At 41.1% G+C, this 8,110-nt stretch overlaps 1 pseudogene; it reads right to left on the reverse strand.

The window, feature by feature from the left end:
* Nucleotides 1-1,646: 1,646 nt before the first annotated feature.
* On the reverse strand, nucleotides 1,647-2,211 carry LOC122476022 (annotated as a pseudogene).
* Nucleotides 2,212-8,110: the final 5,899 nt, after the last annotated feature.

Genomic DNA, 8,110 nt, shown 5'->3' on the forward strand with positions numbered 1-8,110 from the left:
AAACTGACATCTTGAATTTGATGTGTATTGTTCCCTTTGTGTATTTCATTTAGTTTTGTTTGTTTCAAATTTTATACTTCTGAAACTTGATTTATCTCTGCTTAGCATTATCTTTGTGAGAGTCATGTTGATATGCATCATGCTAGTTCACTAATTTTCACTTTATTGTGTTTTATTTCACCTTGTGAATTCTGTGCAATTCATCTATCTATTCTCATGGAATTCTCCTATTTATTCCTATATCCTACCAGATAGACCACTTTCTTTTTTTGCTGTTACAAACAGCAATCCCATAAATATCAATAGGGAATGTGTATTTCTGACTACATGTGGTATTGCTGAATTTTCCTCCACACAGGTTATGCGAATTTATATTCCCAGCAGCAGCTTATGAGTTTCTGTTGCTCAAAGTCCTAATCGTCAGATTAATATTTTTCCTGACACTGTATCTAAGTGATTACTCAACACTTGCTTTTCCATCATTCCTCTTTTGTCAACTGCTTGTTCTTACCCTTTAGACATTTTCTCTCACATTGTTGTCTCTTCGTGTTAATTTATCAGAGTTCTTTCTATATTTTGGATACTATACCTTTGTCAATTATATGTGTAACAAATATTTTCTCCTAGTCTATGGTTTGTATGTTTTTAAATGGTGTCTTTTGATGAAAATAAATTTTAAATTTAAATGTAGTCAAGTCTTTTCTGGCTTATGTCCTCTTTCTCTTTGCTTAAGAAAATCTTCACTACCCTGAGGTCATAAAGATCTTTCTCTATATTTTCTTTTAAAAGATTTAAAGTTTTCTTTTATACATTCAAGTTGTTAACCCAGCTGGAATTTATTTTATTTTATTTAATTTTCATCCACACAATGTTTTTATTTATATTCAGCTAAAAGCAAACAGCAGAATTAACATACGATTCTGCAGCTACAGGTGGGCTTTTCTTACACAGATTCGGAGTGACCAGTTCAACAGCGACAGACAGGGGATTTCCGACAACCTCTCATCAGCCCTACTGCCCATCTAGACAGCCATACCTTAACTGCAAAGTGACTTTCCCCATTGCTTTTTCCAGTACTGCTTTTTAAAGGAGCCAGAGTGGGACACTGACCCCCAGTAACCACTCTGAGATGTACCATGTTAGGGGTTAGTGGACACATCAGCCTTTGGCTGTCTTGGTGAGAGACACAGCCATGAAAACACAACCCGGAAGTGCCATCATGAATGATTCTGGAGCCGGGCTCACAGAGGCAGATGCAATGAATCTCTCTCTCTCTGTCTCTTTTTTTTGGTAAACCTCCTTAAGAAATTCTTTGATGCTCTGCTCTAATAGTGTAGACCTGGTCTTTTTACCTGAATTTTTTCTTTTAAATTCTGGGTTGCGATTCTTATGTTAACAATTTGAGGACCCCATCCTAGCACCAAAATACTCCCCAAAATGAAGTTCAAATTTGATCAAAACATAAACTGGGTGTGACTTTCTAGAATTATAAAGGTCAGGCAGAAGAAGTCATCTGAAACCACTGTCTGATTGCTCAGTCCCCCCTGGGAGACTGGGAATGGGGAAGCAGAGAAATCTACATGCATCCCAGAACCTGGGAGCACTGCTCCAGACCTCAGGGTCAGTTTCTGTCTCTTAGCATTCCCCTACTTCCCAGACAGCTGCTTATGGAGTTTGGACATGTAGTCCTCCCACTCAGTCTGGTAACACATGTGGGCCACTGGGGACCTGAGCTCATACTTTTTGTGGAAAGATGCCACTTTGACTGTGGCACAGTGGTCTCCAGATCAGTTGCTGAGAATGGGCTCATCACACTTCAGTGGCCCATTCTGCTTGTAAACCAGCCAGACGTAGCTGTGAAGGCATGTGCTCTTGGGAGGCCCAGAGCAGATGTAATGGGAGAAGACTGTGCCACAGCTGATGTCATTGCCCTTCATGTTGACCATCAGAAAATGGTGCCATTCCCTGTATTTGAGGTCCTTCCTGCTGGGAGCACCCTGATCTGTCATGACCAAGGTGTAGAGTTTGCCTGGATCGATGCCACTGCCATGCAGTACTGGTGGGCCGTTTCTTAACCTGGGCGGGTGTCAGCACTTTGCCCAGTTTGTTGACCTTTGCCCTGGTGTATTTGCCCTGCATTGGATACTGTGGCTGTCCCTCCACCTCCTGCAGTTTAAGAGGCCTGGGCCACTTGCTGAGGTCCACCAGCATTGTGGAGCCGAGTTGGGCAGAATTGTGGGAGGCAGGCACAGGCTGGCAGCACTGAGTCTGAGTGGTCCACACACTGCTGGAACTCATTTTTTGTGTATTATGTAATGTAGAGTGGAATCCAGTTCTACTTTTTTTCTCCACATGGACAATTAATTATCCCAGGGCCACATACTGACCATGCTGCCACTTCCCACTGATTTTCTGTGTCCTGACCAATGTCCTGCTCTCCTGCAGATCACATGTCCATTTATGTGTGGCTCCGTTTCTGGGATCTCCGTTTTGTTCTGTTTCTCGATCTCTGAGCCATTACTTCAGGATCTTAATGATCACTGCCTTATAATGAGTCTTTTGTCTGGTAGGGATGTCCATGATCTTGTTCATCTTCTTCAAACACATTTTAGAATCGATGCATTTTTATTAGGTTGACCCCTAAGTATTAAAAGTTTTTGTTCATAGCAAATGCCATTATTAAATTTGCCAACTGTTGCTAGTATTTAGGCATACAACTGACTTTTATGTAGACCCAAACCTTGCAGAGTGCTGCCCTGGTATCTGCAGAGTGAGGGAGGCAGGTCATGGTGTCTCTGCAGAGTGAGGGAGGCAGGTTTATAGGTGTCTCTGCTCTCCAGTGCAGCTTGGCTGTGGCTGGAGGGATGGAAGTCTGAGTGGCCACTTTTGGCCAGGAAGGATGATGTGGTGAAAGACAAAGGGACAGGGAGGGAACTGAGAGATGGTGGGGGAGCTGAAAGATTTATACATGGTGCTTTGGTTAAATCCCTAGGTTGAGCCCTTTGAGAAAACCTGTAGCTGCTACTGTGGTCATATTTGTGCCTCCTTTGACTGTAGGTACCTGCAAATCCAGCCAAGTTGGTGAGGTGGGAAGGTGGGAAGGGTCAGTATTAATCGGATTAGACCTGGCAGCTTGCCAGTATTTGCTGATTGGGTGATCACACCCACATCAGTTCTTGGCTGGGTGACAGAGACAAAGCCCCAAAGGGAGTGGACGGGGTTTGAGGGACCTTAGTGTGGAAGATCAGGAGGTGTCTTGTCTCTTTCTGTCCAGAATATATTTCCTAATATTCGGAACACTTAGTAAGCCTGAGTAAATAATGCCCTTCCTCTTCCTTGTGCTACCTTGAGAGGCACTGTGGATAAAACCAGGTGGATGACCTTGGATGAGATCTGCTGTGATGGGCACCAAGTTCTGGACACCCTCAACAGATCTCACAAAGGTCATGGCCACTGTCGCTCCCACTAGAGTCTGGGCGTTGGAGCTCAAACCCCTGATCAGAAGGCAGATGTAAACTTCTCTGGTATGCTAGCTTGGCAGCACTTGAAGCTGGCCCTGCTCATCTCCTTTCTTTCCTGGGGTATATGGAGGAGCAGCAGCACTGTTGCTCCTTGAATGCCCAGCTCCCCCTCCAACTCTTTTCTAGATCTGGTGTCATGGGCAGGGTCTTGATCTCAGCTGGCTGCTGGTTAGCAGCAAGAGTCAGCAGATAATGAAGGACTGTTTACTTTGAATGACTTGGTTGGTTAAGCAGAGAGCCACTTTGATCTTACTGTGGGGCAGGCCCTGTGCTGACTGCTGGGGACGCAGCCATGAATAAACAAGAGAGATGCTTTTCTTGTGGACACGTTCTCCTGAAGAGTCCTTGCTACAGGGCAAGTGACCCAATCTGAGGGTTCAGGAAAGGTCGTCCTGACAGATACCTAAAGCACAATATAGCCAGATAGGACAAAGGGTAGAAGAGTTCTGGGCAGGTGGAAGAGCATGGGGGAAGCTCTGTACTGGTCTGCCATGGAGGAGCCGGAAGGAGCCCAGAGCAGACAGCCTGGAGGGCAGGGCCAGAGCACCCAGGACTTTGAACAGCAGGGAGTTTGTACTTTACTCAAAGAGGAGTGGGAAGCCTGCACATCTTCTGACATAGGGGAGTGACTTGGGTGACCAACTCGTCCTGGCTTCCCAGGGATATTCAGGCTTTAGCAGTTAAAAGTCCTGTGCCCCAGAAACCCCTCAGTTCCAAATAAGCCAGGATGGACTTGACTGGTTAGATTTATGTTTTAAAAAGTTCACTCTGACTGAAGAATGGAAAATAGGATTGGAAAGGGAAAGTGAGGATGGGGGTGAGCATTTAAGAGGCTGGGGAATGCAGAAGTTTTTTTATCTTGATGAGGTCCCAATACTTCATTTTTGCTTTTAATTCCCTTGCCTTTGAAGACATGTCAAGTAAGAAATTGCTGCAGCTGAGGTCAGAGAGGTTTTTTCCTGCTTTCTCCTCTAGGGTTTTGATGGTTTCCTGTCTCACATTCAGGTCCTTCATCCATTTTGAGTTTATTTTTGTGAATGGTGTAAGAAATTGGTCTAGTTTCATTCTGCATGTTGCTGTCCAGTTCTCCGAGCACCATTTGTTAAAGAGACTGTCTTTTTTCCGTTGGGTATTCTCTCCTGCTTTGTCGAAGATTAGTTGGCTATACTTTTGTGGGTCTAATTCTGGAGTCTCTGCTCTATTCCATTGGTCTATGTGTCTGTTTTTGTGCCAATACCATGCTGTATTGATGATTGCAGCTTTGTAGTAGAGGCTAAAGTCTGGGATTGTGATGCCTCCTGCTTTGGTTTTCTTCTTCAATTTTACTTTGGCTATTCGGGGTCTTTTGTGGTTCCATACAAATTTTAGGATTGCTTGTTCTAGCTTCAAGAAGAATGCTGTGCAATTTTGGTTGGGATTGCATTGAATGTGTAGATAGTTTTGGGTAGTATTGACATTTTAACAATATTTATTCTTCCAATCCATGAGCATGGAATGTTTTTCCATTTCTTTATATCTTCTTTAATTTCTTCCATAAGCTTTCTACAGTTTTCAGCATACAGATATTTTACATCTTTGGTTAGGTTTATTCCTAGGTATTTTATGATTCTTGGTGTAATTGTGAATGGGATCAGTTTCTTTATTTGTCTTTCTGTTGCTTCATTGCTAGTGTATAAGAATGCAACTTATTTCTGTACATTAATTTTGTATCCTTCAACTTTGCTGAATTCATGTATCAGTTTTAGCAGGCTTTTGGTGCAGTCTATCTGGTTTGCCATGTATAATATCATGTCATCTGCAAAAAATGAAAGCTTAACTTCATCTTTGCCAATTTTGATGCCTTTGATTTCATTTTGTTGTCTGATTGCTGAGGCTAGGACTTCTGACAGTATGTTAAACAACAGTGGTGAGAAGTGGACATTCCTGTTGTGTTCCTGATCTCAGGGGGAAAGCTCTCAGTTTTTCCCCATTGAGGATGATATTAACTGTGGGCTTTTCATAAATGGCTTTTATGATGTTTAAGTATGTTCCTTCTATCCCGACTTTCTCGAGGGTTTTTATTAAGAAAGGATGTTGAATTTTGTCAAATGCTTTTTCTGCATCGATTGACAGGATCATATGGTTCTTATCTTTTATTAATGTGATGTATCACATTGATTGATTTGCGAATGTTGAACCAGCCCTGCAGCCCAGGAATGAATCCCACTTGATCATGGTGAGTAATTCTTTTTATATGCTGTTGAATTTGATTTGCTAGTATCTTATTGAGAATTTTTGCATCCATATTCATCAGGGATATTGGCCTGTAGTTCTCTTTTTTTGCTGGGTCTCTGTCTGTTTAGGAATCAAAGTAATGCTGGCCTCATAGAATGAGTCTGGAAGTTTTTCTTCCCTTTCTATTTTTTGGAACAGCTTGAGAAGGATAGGTATTATCTTTGCTTTAAATTTCTGGTAGGATTCCCCAGGGAAGCCATCTGGTCCAAGACTCTTATTTGTTGGGAGATTTTTGATAACTGATTCAATTTCTTCACTGGTTATGGGTCTGTTCAAATTTTCTATTCCTTTCTGTTTGAGATTTGGAAGTGTGTGGGTGCTTAGGAATTTGTCCATTTCTTCCAGGTTGTCCAGTTTGTTGGCATATAATTTTTCATAGTATTCCCTGATAATTGCTTGTATTTCTGAGGAATTGGTTGTAATAATTCCACTTTCATTCATGATTTTATCTATTTGGGTCCTCTCCCTTTTCTTTTTGAGAAGCCTGGCTAGAGGTTTATCAATTTTGTTTATTTTTTCAAAAAACCAACTCTTGGTTTCATGGATCTGCTCTACTGCTTTTTAAGATTCTATATTGTTTATTTCTGTTCTGATATTTATTATTTATCTTCTTCTGCTGGGTTTGGGGTGTCTCTGCTGTTCTGCTTCTTTTTCCTTTAGGTGTGCTGTTAGATTTTGTATTTGGGATTTTTCTTGTTTCTTGAGATAGGCCTGGATTGCAATGTATTTTTCTTTCAGGACTGCCTTCGCTGCATCCCAAAGCATTTGGATTGCTGTATTTTCATTTTCATTTGTTTCCATATATTTGAAAGTTTCTTCTCTAATTGCCTGGTTGACCCATTCATTCTTTAGTAGGATGTTCTTTAACTTCCATGGTTTTGGAGGTTTTCCAGACTTTTTCCTGTGGTTGACTTCAAGTTTCATAGCACTGTGGTCTGAAAGTGTGCATGGTATGATCTCAATTCTTTCATACTTATGAAGGGCTATTTTGTGACCCAGTATGTGATCTGTCTTGGGGAAAGTTCCATGTGCACTCAAGAAGAAAGTATATTCTGTTGCTCTGGTATGCAGAGTTCTAAATGTATCTGTCAAGTCCATCTGATCCAATATATCATTCAAGACCCTTGCTTCTTTATTGATTCTCTGTCTAGATGATCTATCCATTGTTGTAAGTGGAGTATTAAAGTTTCCATCAACTTCCACATTCTTACCAATAAGGTTGCTTTATGTTTGTGATTAATGGTTTTATATATTTGGGGGCTTCTGAATTTGGTGCATAGACATTTATAATTGTTAGCTCTTCCTGATAGACCTTGAAATTATTATATAATGCCCTTCTTCAACTCTTGTTACAGCCTTTCATTTAAAGTCTAGTTTGTCTGATATAAGTATGGCTACTCCAGCTTTCTTTTGACTTCCAGTAGCATGATAGATAGTTATCCATCCCCTCACTCTCAATCTGAAGGTGTCCTTGGATCTAAAATGAGTTTCTTGTAGACAGCAAATAGATGGGTCTTGTTGTTGTTGTTGTTGTTGTTGTTGTTGTTGTTGTTTTCCATTCTGATACCCTATGTGTTTTGGTTGGAGCATTTAGTCCATTTACATTCAGTGTTATTATTGAAAGATATGGGTTTAGAGTCATTGTGATATCTGTAGGTTTCATGCTTGTAGTGGTGTTTCTGGTACTTTGTGGTCCTTGCAACGTTTCACTCATAGAGTCCCCCTTAGGATCTCTTGTAGGGCTGGTTTAGTGGTGATGAATTCCTTCAGTTTTTATTTGTTTGGGAAAACCTTTATCTCTCCTTCTATTCCAAATGACAGACTTGCTGGATAAAGAATTCTTGGCTGCATATTTTTTCTGTTCATCACATTGAAGATTTCCTACCATTCCTTTCTGGCCTGCCAAGTTTCAGTAGATAGGTCTGCTACTACCCTTATGTGTCTACCTTTGTATGATAAGGCCCATTTATTCTTAGCTGCTTTCAGAATTCTCTCTTTATCCTTGTATTTTGCCAGTTTCACTATGATATGTCTTGCAGAAGATCGATTCAAGTTACGTCTGAAGGGAGTTCTCTGTGCCTCCTGGATTTCAATGCCTGTTTCCTTCCCCAGATCAGGGAAGTTCTCAGCTATGATTTGTTCAAGCACACCTTCAGCCCCTTTCTCTCTCTTCTTCTTCTGGAATTCCTATGATATGGATATTGCTCCATTTGATTGGATCACTTAGTTCTCTAATTCTCCCCTTGTACTCCTGGATTTTTTTTTTAATCTCTCTTTTTCTCAGCTTCCTCTTTTTCCATAATTTTATCTTCTAA

Source organism: Prionailurus bengalensis, chromosome E4, assembly GCF_016509475.1.
Source record: "Prionailurus bengalensis isolate Pbe53 chromosome E4, Fcat_Pben_1.1_paternal_pri, whole genome shotgun sequence".
In the NCBI taxonomy this organism is placed as follows: domain Eukaryota; kingdom Metazoa; phylum Chordata; class Mammalia; order Carnivora; family Felidae; genus Prionailurus; species Prionailurus bengalensis.